Here is a 15191-nt window from a genome sequence, read left to right as displayed (position 1 = left end):
AGCACAGACACTAAGGGACAGATTCAATTCCAAAAAAACTCTGCACAAGGTGCTGCAGGAACAGCCACGAGACACCTTTTACAGAAATAACGCTTACTTTTGCTCACACGCGAGCAAAAGTGAGCATTAATTTTCACCGTAATATCAGTAAAAAGGCGTGGCCACAATGTTTTTAGAAACATTGCGGCCAATTGAATCTGCCCCTAAGGGTCTGATTCCCAGTAGGTCGTACGCCCATTTGCATTGCAAATCCTTGCATTTTTTTCACACTGCACATGCTCAGCAAGTGAACATACGCAACTGCAGTTATTCAGACCTCTGATACTTGCAACTCCTTAAGTCTGAAGAGGTGTGACGGGGGAGGGAAGGGCATTCTAATATTGGCAATGTACAGTGCGGATTCAGACAGAAAAATAGATTTTATTAGCGGGTGGTCAGGGGCAGGTGTAAGTAGCAGATGATGAACACTGGAACTAGTGAACTGCTTGTAATTAGTAGGTTTACAAATGATTCACAGGTGCTTATTGAGACTTTAGTAGTCACTCGCCATTAGATTAGGATTTACTAAACATGTTGTAGGGAAGAAAAAATAGATTTTGTACGTATGTCAAGAACTTGTTTCTGGTGTATTAGTTATTTCAAGTTTAAATTATGCTATAGTAATTACGTTCGTAACATATATTATAGAAGGTTATTGTACATGTTTGCAAGTTAGACGTAAGTGTCTGAGGGGTGTGTTTGCTGTCAAGCGGACGCATCTGCTACTGATTCAGACTTTGATGCATCTGCAGCTTTGCATATGATGTACACAGAGCTGGATTAAGGCTCTGGGGGGCCCGGGGCACTTTAGACAAGGGGGCCCCATGATGTAACATGGTTATCATTTTAGACAAACACACAGGCAATGCTGTGTGCACTACTGTTAGGAGCACGCAGCTCTGCCTTCACAAGCAGTACAGGGTGAAGCAGGACATACCTCCCAACTGTCCTTGTAGTCGGACCCAATCCTGACTACGCGAGACAGTCACCCAAATTCAGGACTGCCCGACCAGATTCAGAACAGTTGGCAGACTGTCCTGCTCTCTTCTACCTGTTCTTGTCACTTTCTCCACCTGTGGCTGCTGGTGTCTTTAGCTCAGTTGCTGCTTGTCTGGATCTTGGAATGTTGGGGGCCCTATTTGGAGAAAAAAATGGGTACATGAAAATTAGAAAATTCCAACCAACCCCGATGTTAAATAAATAGTATTCCCTTTTAATATATAAACATATTTCTCTCCCTCGAAAAAGCGCCATCAATAAATGAAATGGCATTTATGTTTAAAATATATAACCATTTTCCACAATCATCCACGGCATTAAATAATTCATATTCACATTCAATAAACAGACCTAATTTTTCCCAAAAAGCCCCACAGTCATTTATGAGCTTCCAAACCACCCAGCATCAAATTTAAATGTCCAATCACCCCATCTTAAATTGATAGCCCACACTATTAAATTAAATTGCCCCACCATCACTCCACAAATAAAATAGCACCCATTAAATAATTAGCATCCACCTGCAATCCAAGTTAAATTAAGAACCCCCCTTCCCTCCCACATTATATTAAGAACCCCCCTTCCCTCACACATTATATTAACATACTACCCCCCTCACACACACATTATATTAACATACTACCCCCCTCACACACACATTATATTAACATACTACTCCCCTCACACACCCATTGTATTAACATACTATCCCCCTCACACACACACATTATATTAACATACAATCCCCCTCACACACACATTATATTAATGTACTACCCCCACTAACTTTGTTTTATCTGCACGCTGTATTACCTTGTTTCTCTTCACAAATGGGACGGCACCTGTCACGTGGTGCAGGTCCCATGTTAAACCAATAGCAGGCCACACATGGGGGAAGGGGGTGGGGGAGGATCGTAAGGATCCGCTGCCAATGATAGAAGGTAGCTGGCCCTGGAGGAGGGGCCAGCCACCAAGTAATAGAGACTTGGGCTGGCCCAAATTAGTCTTTTTCGTGTCTGGCCCGGGGGGCATATGCCCTCCTGCTCCCCAGCCTGCCCCTGAAATTAGCATTGATACCGCGTATAAAAAATGCCATTGATACTGCACATTAAAAATACCATTGATACCGCACATTAAAAATACCATTGATACTGCACATTAAAAATACCATTGATACTGCACAATAAAAATATCATTGATACTGCACATTAAAAATACCATTGATACCGCACAATAGAAATACCATTGATACTGCACATTAAAAATACCATTGATACTGCACAATAAAAATACCATTGATACTGCACATTAAAAATACCATTGATACTGCACATTAAAAATACAATTGATACCGCACATTAAAACAAAAATACTGCACATTAAAAAAAAACTAAACATTGATAACATAACACCAATTTTGACAATATATAGAGTATGTATGAGTGTATTTCTATATATATATATATATATATATATATATATATATATACATATATATGTACATATATATATATATATATATATATATATATATATATATATGATACAGTATATTTAGTAAAACATAGCTGAAAAAAAATTATATGTATATACACATTCAAGAAGACCCTTCATAGTGTTACTATTTTACTTGATCAAATATCTCAAATGTAGCCACCTATAGCAGCTAGAATGATTGATATATATATATGTGTGTATATATATATATATATATATATATATATATATATATGTGTGTATATATATATATATATATATATATATATGTGTGTATATATATATATATATATATATATATATACACAAATATTATTCTAGCTGCTATAGGCTACATTTAACATTCAATCAAGTAATAATCAATGATGAGGGTCTTCTTGAATAAGTATATAGATATGATTGTTTTTTTTAATCTGTTTAAATATGTACATGGCCAATAGAAGTGTGACACTTACCCAGTCACTTTCTTCACAGTTCTAATGCTGGGAGGAGCTGCTGCAGCTGCACATGCTCAGCAGCTCCATTCTGGTTATTTTAAAATGTACAGCAGCAGCGGTGCTGCTGTACATCTATTAGACATTATTCTGTTGGGTGGAGGATGGTGCGCATGCACCCTCATGCACCCGACACAGCAAGAGACCACCCGCACAAATAAGAGAACAATCGGATCACCAAATGAGAGGTGAGGTGATCCGATCAGCGGGGAGCCCTCGGAGAGAGGGGGCCTGGGGCACGTGCCCCCTGTGCCCCCCCCTTAATCCGGCCATGGATGTACATAAACATTCACTTACCTCCTACTTTTTCAAAACCCAGTTACACTTACACTGGCATTTCACTGTGAATACGGCTCTATATCAATGGGTTTATCTATAGAATGTAAATACTATTTTCCCACCAATCAGTCCAGACATTAAAGTAATAGTACTCACATTTTATAAATAAACCTATTTGCCTCCCTAAGCAGCAACAACATTAAATAGTATTAACATTAAAGAAATAGCTCTTCTTCTCCCTAAACTCATTCAATCATTTGTCCCTAAGCCACCCCAGCATTAAATAGTTACATCACCCCTCTTTAAATTAATAGGCACTACCATTATAAAGCCCTCATCGTCAAACCACCAGTAAATTAATGTCTCCCATCCACTATTACATTTTTAGCCATCCTTAACATTAAATACCCCACCTATATTATGTTAAATTCACCCCCTCTCCCTACACTAACCTTCATCCATTCATGCCTGGAGACCCTGACCTGCCTATGTTGTGGGAAGAGTCGCCAGCCTGGTCTGACCTTGCCCCTTTCTATGAAGTGGTCCCAGTAAGTTCATATGTTCCCTCCAGATTTCTAGGATAAATGATCCTTTTAGCATTCATTTATTAAATGTTTCCCATGAACTACATGTGGTGTCTTTACATTAGTGATTCCCAGGCAATGCAGGAGGTATATTTACTAAACTGCAGTTCCGACGACCACTGATTCTTGGCGCTTTCCTAACATTTTTTAAAACAGCAATTTTATTAAAGACAAACCCCATTGGTTTTGTCTTTAATTAAAATGCCGTTTTAAAATAAATGACAGGAAAGAGCAGAGAATCAACGGTTCATAGGAACCGCCGTTTAGTAAATATACCTATAGGTCTGCTTCTCATGCACAGGGATAGAATTGATATATTTGTATTTTTGCCCAAAAAGATAAAATATTCCCCCATAAAGGTAAAAAAATAAAGTGTGTTTATTTCTTTTTAGCAATTTTGGTAAGTCATATAGACATACGTAAGTAACTCTGCACCTACAGTCTAATTGTTCTACAACAGAAAAATGATTTGAATAGCTGAGCAAGTATCAATCATAGATTGAAATGTCACAGGGGCTGACGTGACCAAATGATCATTTTAAAGGATTGTTATCATTAAAAGTTATTGCTTGTTAACAAGCCCAACATTTTAGTTAAGATGTATTATTGCCCTTCATGTTAAAGAACTGCTCATTAGTTAATATCATAATTTATAACTAAGCACAATGAGCTGGATGCAAATCCCAGGGTCAAATCTTACCCACAGTTGTTTTCTAATGAGTTTTCGATAAGTGCCGACTGTCTTACAATGTGATGAAAAACATATGTCGAGCTTCCGGTCCGCAGAACTTTATGTCACATTTTCACCCATTGGGGCAGACACTTAAACCTGAAACAATGAAATAAATCCTGCATAAGAGGACAATGCAGAAAAGTGACTAAAATACCTTTAGAGCAAGATGTACATCTGTACACATTGGTTCCAGGACATGTATAACCCCTTGTTCATAGCATTTGTTAGAATTCTAAATATTTACAACTGAATGCAGTCCAGATATTCTTTTATGTGCTGAATAAGCCTTGTGTCTCCTGCACTCCTTCCTGCTCAACATTAAGATATGCCATTCCCATAGATTATAAACCCACACATAAATTCAGTATATACAACTGAGAAGAATTAATGACCCAATTATCTTTACTCACAATGGCAAAAACTTAGTACTCAGTCATGTTCTTATTCACTTGCAGCCAACTCGCCACACGTTGCACGACGTCTAATAATCTGCATTAACGAGCACTAATTGGATAGTACTACATAAGCAATGTCAGCTTTGGCACCATTTATAAAACATGGCCGGATGTCTTTAGTGGAAAGCTGGTTAGCTGTACATTAATAATTAGTACTATATAAATGTTTAGGTTTCTGTGTCATAATATTTATACTTCAGTGAAGATATTACATGAAAATCTAGAGAGTCCATTTAGTAACAAAAGCATGACATTTGTCTTAGACAGTGTTCTGAGGATACATATAATATGCCAAAAGGAAACTTCACTGCTGTCATGAATAAGCACTTTAGCATGTCATCAGTTACAGCCATGAAACCTTACTCATTTATTAAGCATTGGGATGAGTCATTAAAATAAGTACATAAGCAAAATTATGTATAACATGTTACCTTTGTCCCACACCCCATTAAGTGACCATTATTTAAGTATGAATGTTACACTGATCATATCATCCTGGGTCCAGTTGCTGAAGTAAGTGGATAAAGTTAATGTACTTCTTTCAACTGTCAGATATTTGTGCTTGTCTTTTCAATGCGCAGATTATGCATAACGTGTGGGCAGCACGGTGGCTTAATGCTTAGCACTTCTGCCTCAAAGCACTGGGATCATGAGTTCAATTCCTGACCATGGCCTTACCTGTGTGAAGTTTGTATGTTCTCCCCATTTTTGCGTGGGTTTCCTCCGGGTGCTCCGGTTTCCTACCACACTACAAATACATACTGGTAGGTTAATTGGCTGCTATTAAATTGCCCTTAGTCTCTCTCGGTCTGTGTGTGTGTATGTTAGGGGATTTAGATTGTAAGCTCCAATGGAGCAGGGACTGATGTGAATGAGTTCTCTGTACAGCGCTGCGGAATTAGTGGTGCTATATAAATAAATGGTGATGATGATGATGATGATAATGTGCACCGTGACACAAGATATGCATGGTCTTTGCATTGGGAGGCAGGTTTCCTAACAGCTCTCTGTCAGTCAGAACAATGACCCTTTGTATGCGAGTCCTTACACTTATATTGGAAGTACAACTCAGGCACACACAGATTCGCAGGAGTCCATAAGTAGACATGATTACATCAATACACAAATGGGTGGTGGTTAGGTGTTGATCAATATGCTGCCATTTAGGGAATATACAGGTCCCCAACCTCCAACAAATGGAACAAGAGCAGGATAAATTCCAGGACACAAGTGCAAAGTGTGCAGTAGAATGGGTGCCCACACTAAAATGTAAATTAAAATGTTTTATTCAATAACCAAACAAAGTGCATGCATAACACGCTTGTATGAAATGGCCTGGACCAGTACAGAAAACTTACTCAACTACAATAATAAAAAAAATGGCAACGTCACTCTGAGGATGGTAAACAGCCATACTCCATAACTCTGATAAATACGAATGATAATAAAGTTTCACAATGCTATAATCGCAACCCTCAGCACAGTTCATGCAGTACCAGGCAGTCTAAATGGGTAATGGTGGTGACCTCGTAATTACAGATTATGCACAGCAAACCTAAATGTATAATGTGAAAGGATGATGAAAGTCCAGAATGTTGTATAAGCAAATCTTGGCACAGACAATGCTGTACAACCCACTTTACAAGTCAGCGCCGCTTTAAATTTCCCCTACAAAGTCGCTGATTTCCAGCAATTTGCAGAAATTGTAGCTTCATACATTTACCCCCCGATATCCTTATAACTTTTGAAGTCCCAAACACTGTATAGGCATAAGTCATCAAAAGGTAGATGATGAATGGTAGAAAGGTAATGCAGTTTCCATCCAAGCTCTCTTAAAACAACATATGTCAAGAATTTACAGCACTTAGTAGTTTCAGTGCAGAAAATAGGTTTAGCAATAGTTTACTAGTCCACTTGTGTCCTTGTATTATTATATATCTCCTTTAGGTTTCATCCTGTCTGTCACACTCCTATTATGTTAATGGATTACTAAATCCTGATGGTATAAAGCAAATCTATTCATATTTCTGTGCTATTCCCGTGCATTAAAAAGCTTCCATGTTAAATTATTAGCATTTTTCAGAATCTGTTTACATCTCTATTGTGAGCAACAACAGGCCTTGCAGATTATGCATGTCTACTGTAGATAACAATGCTTACTAGCTGGCTCCAAATGTTTTCATCACCTGGGTTAATGTAGGTGGCATGTTGTATTTTATTTGGATAATACATAGCTTTGATAAGAAGCCCAGGAGAGCAGACCATGGAAATCCTGACTTGACATATCCTTTTCAGAGATGAGGGACAGATCTCAGTGGGAGGCTGACTGTCTCCCTTCTCAAATCTTTTAATTTATTCTGTCAGCTTTTTGTGCAACACTTCCTTCCAGCCAGGACTATGCTTACACTGCATTGGCTACATGTTCCTTACACTCCCTTTCAATATACAAAATTGAAGTTTCTGCATAAAACTTAATGCAAACCAGGAAAAGGTATCTTCTATATAACCAGGCTGTCCGAGAAAGATAATTTCTGGTCTTGATTTCTTAAGTTCCTGTGTTCATTGATGACACATCTTGTACTGTAATCTTGGCGACTGCCAAATTAGTGACATATCTTTTTTAAAAGTAGACCTAAAGTCTGCCGTAGCAGAGTCAGTCTTAATTGCCAATCTTATCTGACATCACCAGGCTCTAATGCAGGCTGTCACCAAAGAAACACAACATTTATTTTGGTCATTATGACACCATACAGTATGTAACAAAGCTATGGTTACTAAATAAGATGGGTTTTATATATATAGTTATGCATTATTTTTAATGAATTTACAATTACAGCCATACTTTTGTTTCATCTTGATCTGCAGTGCTTCAGGCATGGGATTAAAACATTTGCAAAACATTTTTGCTAATCCTTAAACTTTGTTGTTTTTGTCGTTTCCTCTTTACTTATCTCCAGGAGATAAAAAAGGCTTTCCTCTTAGACTTCATTTTTAGAAAACATCCTAATACTCTTAATGTTTCCATTTTAGGACCTCAAGGTAGATGATGTTTGAGCAATCTGGTTTAGAACAAAACATTTGTTTGTGATAATGTAATAAAACAGCCAATGCTCTTGTGTTCCTTCATAGTTGTAGATTTATCTTGAGAAGTGGTGGAAGTTTGATGTATTTTCCTTACTTATTTAGTGGACAAGTGGTACAATTCAAAAATGAAAGGCAGCAAATTTGATTTACTTAGGAGAGTCTAGGTCGAACTACTAAAGTAGGTATTATACAGTAAGGACGTGTTAACGCAGATATGGCCTATTCAAATCCTGTGTTTATTGTAAGTACGCCTGTTTTCAGATGTACCTTGACAATTGCTACAGGGTAGGTGTTAATGCCTGACAAATGTGATGACTGACACGGCATAGTCTTTGAATTATAAATTACACATATGCTTCTCAGTAGCTATCACAGAACACTTGTGTGCATTTAAGATTTACTGTCAAAAAGCATTGGAATCACTGTACGCAATTAAGAGTTCTTTATTTCTGAAAATCAAGTAAAATATGGATTATATTTGAAAAAAAATATTTATAATAAATTTTATTGTTAACATTTGTTATTTTAAATTCTGACCAAACGAAAAAAAAATAAGCACCTGAAATGTGCACCGGCATGGGACCTGTTGGAGTAGGATAGCGCAAGTCAGTGACTATTTCATGTTTTAGATCTGACATAATTCAACCCAAACATTTTATTTTGTTTTGATTGAATTATCCTTTATCACCCTTAATGACTTGAAGTGTTTACAACTGAATAATTTTATGTTTTGTCAAGAATAACTTTTATATCTTACTGTGACAGACAAAAACCTGACAAATCTGAGAGGTCCTCATAGGGCTCAAATTTAGTCTAGGCTTGGCTGGGGTGAGAGGGTGAAAGTCTTGCACCACTCCACTGAAGGAACCAATATCATCGAAACTTTGTCCATTGCATAGCTCTGGTTTGCTCATCATGTGTGCTGCTGTGTTGTGGTTCTTCATAATGAAGCTCCAGTTTGACTCAAAACTTTAGCTAGTGAGTTGATGTTAACCCACTATACTTACCCTCACTTACTCTGCTGTTCTTCCTCCCTCGCTGCTCAACATCTGCTGCAAATCCCTAAACTGGCTCCCTGTGTCCTCCAGAATCCAATTCAAATCACTTACCCATACATACAAAGTATTCAACATTACTACCCGTTCATATATCTCAAATTTCATCTCAAAATAGTCTCCCTCTCACCCTCTTAGATCTGCCTCTGACCTGCGTCTCGTCTTTGGTAACTACCTTTCACTCCCGCCTATAAGACTTCTCCTGTGCTGTTACGCACTTATGGAAATCCCTTTAATGCCCAATCAGACTCTCCCACAGCCTTGAAATCTTTAAATAATTTCTGAAAGCCCATCTTTTTAAAGGAGTTTACCCTACGTCACTGCCCCATACTACTCACACTTATGCACCCTCACAACTGTCCCAATCTCCACTCTGAGTCACTCTTGTTAAGCTGGGTACACACTACAGAAATTTCGACCAACTTTTTATGCCGAGCGATTTTACATGCGATCGATGGTCCGATCGCTCGGTCCATGGACTGCATACACACTAGCCTTGTTTAGGACGATAAAGGGAAGAGCGGACGTCCCTTTAGCGACTTTTTACAGCCATGTTGTCGTGAGCAATGACTGTAATTTCGTACTCACTGTTGTGGATCGGTCGGAAGTTTATACACACTACACAGCGGAAACGAGATTGTAACGAAAATATTAAACGGTACGACCAACCAAATGAGGCGATAATCGTCCATTTGGGCAGACTTTCGACCATCGTGTCACTGCACACACTGACCCGACTTTTGAACGAGCGGTCGTATGTCGGCTGTTTGAGCTGATTATTGGACGAAAACAGTGTAGTGTGTACCCAGCTTTACTTTTAATTCAGCTGTGCCCTCTTCCAATTAAAATGTAACCTTCCCCCACCCTTTGTTTTCATATCTAAATTTAATTTGTCTACCTTGTACAGTATGTCCCTGTTTTGTGTATGCCATATTTTCCACACTGTCTTGTGCTGAGGTTAATGTGGGGTACCCCGAGTAAAAATTCTGCTTTTGCCCTTGAGACCAGTTTCTGGTATAAATGGACATCTATAAAAGTATTATAGCAGCATTTTCTTAAAGGAATAGAAGCCATAGTAAATAATTAATGCTAGAGGCAGGACACCTATAGCCTGCACGCGGTTATTGCGTTACCTGATGTTCGATTGTTACAATTTTATATGTCCCACTACGTTGGCATTGATTTTGCCCTGACAAAGCATATAGCAAAGACCTGGGGATCTTGTGTCCTCAATTTATTTGTCTACAGGAACAGAACTCCGATTTATGTGTCGCAACTGACTAGAATTATATATTACTAATCAGAGGCGAAATTAGCGAGCTGTGGGCCCTGGTCCATCGCTTCACATGCAGACCTGACCATATGTCCGGTCGCCTTAGGAAAGAAGTAGGTAGCTGTTGGGCCACAGGGAGATGGCATATAGTTTGATACACATGGAATTTTGTCCACTAACTATATTTTATTTTGAAGCATATTTTTAAGCAGACCATTAAGTTTAATCGTCTTAGAACTATGGCACCCATTTGAGTAGGTTGGGGCCAGGGGCGGATCTAGAAAAATCCTAAACCCGGGGTGATTTGGGGGGGGGGGGGGATTTAGGCCCCGCCCCTTTCTAACATCTTAGGCTGCCGACGGCTGCACATTATGTGCAGGTCCGTCCAGCCGTGACAGGCAGGGACAGTGTGCTGCCCGGCTGCTCTGATTGTGTTTTAAACACAGTCAGAGCAGCCGGGCAGCACACTGTCCCTGCCTGTCACGGCTGGACGGACCTGTACATACTGTGCAGCCGTCGGCAGCAAGTGTCTGCTAGGGGGGGCGATCGCCCCCCCCTTGATCCGCCACTGGTTGGGGCAGCTACCGCTGCGACATTAGAAGGGTCATCCATTGAAGCGATAAAGCATTTAGGAACATGGAAGTTGAATAACTACAAGAACTCATAGCTCAGTCCAACCACACTGTAAGGTCTAGGTTGCTCGCTAAACACTTGTTAATTGGGGGCACACATATTATTCAAAATTCTCAGGTCCAAGAGCAACCAATTTGGTAAAGGTTGTTGGGTTACTGACCCTCCACAGGCTGACCCGACCATATGTCTGGTCACCTTATGTAAGGTATGGAGATGGAAGACAATAGGGGATGTCATTGATACACAGGAATGCTGTACCCTTAGCTAAATTTAAATTTGGTGCAATTTTTAGGCAAGTCCATGAAATTTATTGGCTTGGACTAAAAATAATATGGCCCTCATCAATTTAGGATTGGGGTGCCTACAGCTGCGGCTTAAGCCAGGTCTTCCGTTGATGCGATTAAGCATTTAACGCATTTAAAATCATTTTTTTCATTGTTTGTGTATATTTACAAATGTCAGCATGCCCTGGAAGACATGAGTATACTGGGACTTGTACTATTACAAGTGCCAGCATGCCCAATCACTTAATGGCTGCCTAGGCATGCTGGGACCTGTAGTGTAACATGGACAACATGTAAATTTAATTCTGTATTTACAATTATTAACCCAAACCCACAGCACCAGGGGTGTGGAAATAGCACTTTCAATATGTGGCTGGTTAATCTGAAGGGACTGGAGGGAGGTTGCATTTCTTTTTGCATCCAAGATCCTCCTAGAGAATTCAATGTGTAGGTTTCTCTGCTACACTGCCACCAGCTCTGGCTGGCATAACTGGTATTGGCAATGTCAAGGGGACCCATGATTTTTTTCCCCTTGATTTTGCAATTACCAGCCTTGGCTAGCAGCACTAGTGCTGATTTGAGTTTTTCGGGGGTTACACTTTTTTAAATTATTAATATTATGTATTTGTCAGCCATACGGCCCATAGTGTATGATATGCTTTTAAAGTATCTTACTAAATATACACCTATCTTACTAAATGTATGTGCGGCTCTGAATACAGAGTAAACTATGGGACGCAATTTCGGCTTACGTTTTAAACATAAATTGCATCCAACTCTGCATAAGTAGTGTATGTGCAAGATTTTATATATATTCATGTATAATTGAAGATTTATATAAATGCATTATAGAAGTAAAGTAGTTTGATTTCTATACAGTATATGTGTATATATATATATATATATATATATATATATATATATATATATACACATGGTGGGGCTTGATTCATCAAGGGACATAAACGGCATTTTGTGCAAAATCACTCTGAGCATGCCCTGAATCGGACCATATGCCACAGATTGCAGCCACGTTCAATTCAATAAATTAATCTTGGAAGAAAAAGGACACTACAGCCTACGATTTCAGGAAGGGAATGGGCGGGGGAGGGGCATCATTTGGCCGCAGTCAACGTTCAGATGTTCAGTAAGTGCCAAACTAGAGTGCGTGCAGCAACGTCCAATTCAAGCTCTGGCCATCTCTCAGCTGCTTGTTTTTCAGCCGTATCTCCTGATCCAGCTACAGGGCTAGTCTAAGCACCGCTTATTAATGATGACGGTTGTGTATGTATACTATAACAGGTGTGTGCAATCAGTAGCAACTGTAAAAATGTAATTTATGTACAGTGGACATTAATAGCATCCTAATACATTTATTTAATATGAAATAATAAAAAATATATATTTTTTTTTATATTTTATGTTTTATCATTAATGTCTATATTATTAACAGGTGACAATACTTCAATATTTTTTTTGCTGTGCGTTTCTTTTTCTCTTCTGTTTCTCTTTAGAGAATTTATAATCCACATAGGTATTGGATATATCCTGCAGTGTCCTGTGTAGTAGAGCAGAGCAGTCCTAACTTGCATTGATCACTGCACGTATCTTCAGATCCGATATTCGGACGTGCGCAGACCCAAATTACGTGCTTTCTGAAACAAACACATTGCGCTCAGTATGTGTCCTTTGAAGGATCAGGCCCGGTGTACATGGTATATGAGTATACTGTGAAATACCACTTTAATGCATCAACTATTGGACAAAGAACAAGAATGTTGTGTGTTGCTTAATGTAGCAAAAAAGGACTAGGCTTTGTGTTATAAGGAAAAATGTATAAACAGTGCGAGTTAGTAACAAAGCTGCCCAGGAAGAGTGTACAGAGATAGCGTGCACATGATGACGTATGCAATACGACCAATTATCCTTTAACAAGCACCATTCACGGGTGCGACAAAACAAAGTCAGGTATTTAACGTTTTTGCATGATGTCTATTCCCTAACCAATGCTAAACCAATCAGTTTGTTTGCACTGGTTTTTATTGTGTCACAGCAGTATGTGGGTGGCATCTGCAATCTGTCACTTTTTTCAGATAATCTGCCACTGAGTGACAGCTGCATTTCAACAGCAGCAGCACACAGGGGGTGAAGTGTTGATCTTACTCTAACTGAGGCCTGTCTAGTTTTTTTTGTTACCTAACACTACCTCATCAGTACAGTTTGAGTAAGTAAAAGACAAAATGAAATGTTCATTTGTCGCTCCTGAATACTTATTGATCTGGGTGTCTATTAAGATATCAGCATTTTAATTGTACAACAAATACATGATTGTAGAAGTGCACAACTTTAACTCATATGTATAAACCTTGTAAATTATGTAGAATTGGCCATAAAATTGCATAATCTTACGTTACTTTTGCTGTTTTTGATCCCACATTTATTATTAAACTGACTTGCACATTACCACACTCTAGCTGCCTTAAACATTGCCAATAGTTGCTTCGAAAAACAGTGTCAAGATGGAGCAAAGGATAGGAAAGACCAACCTTGTTTATGACAAGTTTGAACCTACTTTTGCTCTTTTAATTGCAGCATTTCCATGTGTCAAATCATACAAAACATTTTGAAGAACAATGGGCAATTTTCTGTGAGGACAACAGTAAACGCTACAATTGGTAGGTGTCACTTTTGAATTTAGTGCAGTGCAAAACCAGGATGATTGCTCGGTATTTAAATAAGCAAAAGTGAACAGGTCTGGGTGGACTGTCCATTCCACTTGCAAGGGGTTGATGAGCACCAACTAGCTGGATTTTTACATTTAAAGGAAAAATAAACAAGGTTTACACACTGGATGAAAAATCTATGTTTGTGGCCCTCAGCTTCCAGGGATAGACTCTATGTATTCACCCCCTATGTTCTTAATCACAGTAAATAACAGGAGAAGCCCAGCTCACCTAAGGAAGTGATTGGATGTGATTTTTGATACTAAATGGTATCCTGAAAACAAGAGAGAGCAATCAGTACTTTGCTGTCAGAGGCACTTTTTGTGGTTGTCTCATGGTCCTCACAGTGGTTCTTTTTATAAAAGAAGAGACAATGGAGATCCTTTATGAAGGGCAAGCTGGCCCTCTGGAGTGTAAGTACAGTTTTTGATCCGCTGTCAGGGGTTCGCTGGCATATTTGTCATATCACTTCTGATCGGCATCCTCCAGGACTCCATTGCAAGCTTTAACAGAAGAGGAGAAGGATGGTAAGGGGTGAAGAAGGAAGAAGGGTGAGGCAAGAGATGGTGCAGGGCAAGAGGAAGAGTGTTGTCACACGCCGGTCCCATAGCTAGGTGCTGGCGTTGTGACTTGCCCTTTAAGAACTATGTCGGTGCTTGCCTTCGCTTCAGAGTCTCTACCTGTCCATAGGTGTTTCTCGTTATGTTGATTGGGACCTCCTTCTGAAGCCTATTGGTCCTAGAGGACTATTTGAAGCTCCTGTAATCATGGACTCATTGCCTGATCTTCGTGTTACTCACACTGCCGTGGGTCCTGGCTGCATATCTGATCTTTTGCCTATTCTCTGGATACTATCGGCTGCCGAAGTTACCTGTCATCATTGCTCTCCATCGGCTCCGCTGTATGCCAGTTCTTGGTTCGTTTACAAGCTGAAGTTACGGGTTGTTGTTCATCTGCACACAGAACTATTCGTGAGTTGTCTGCTACACCTGCGCTCTTGTTGATTGGCTCAAGTACTATTCTACTCGGCTGTCTATGTTGCGGTATTCTATGTGAACT

Source organism: Mixophyes fleayi, chromosome 5 (genome assembly GCF_038048845.1).
Source record: "Mixophyes fleayi isolate aMixFle1 chromosome 5, aMixFle1.hap1, whole genome shotgun sequence".
NCBI lineage: Eukaryota > Metazoa > Chordata > Amphibia > Anura > Limnodynastidae > Mixophyes > Mixophyes fleayi.
This window is presented reverse-complemented; position numbering follows the sequence as displayed.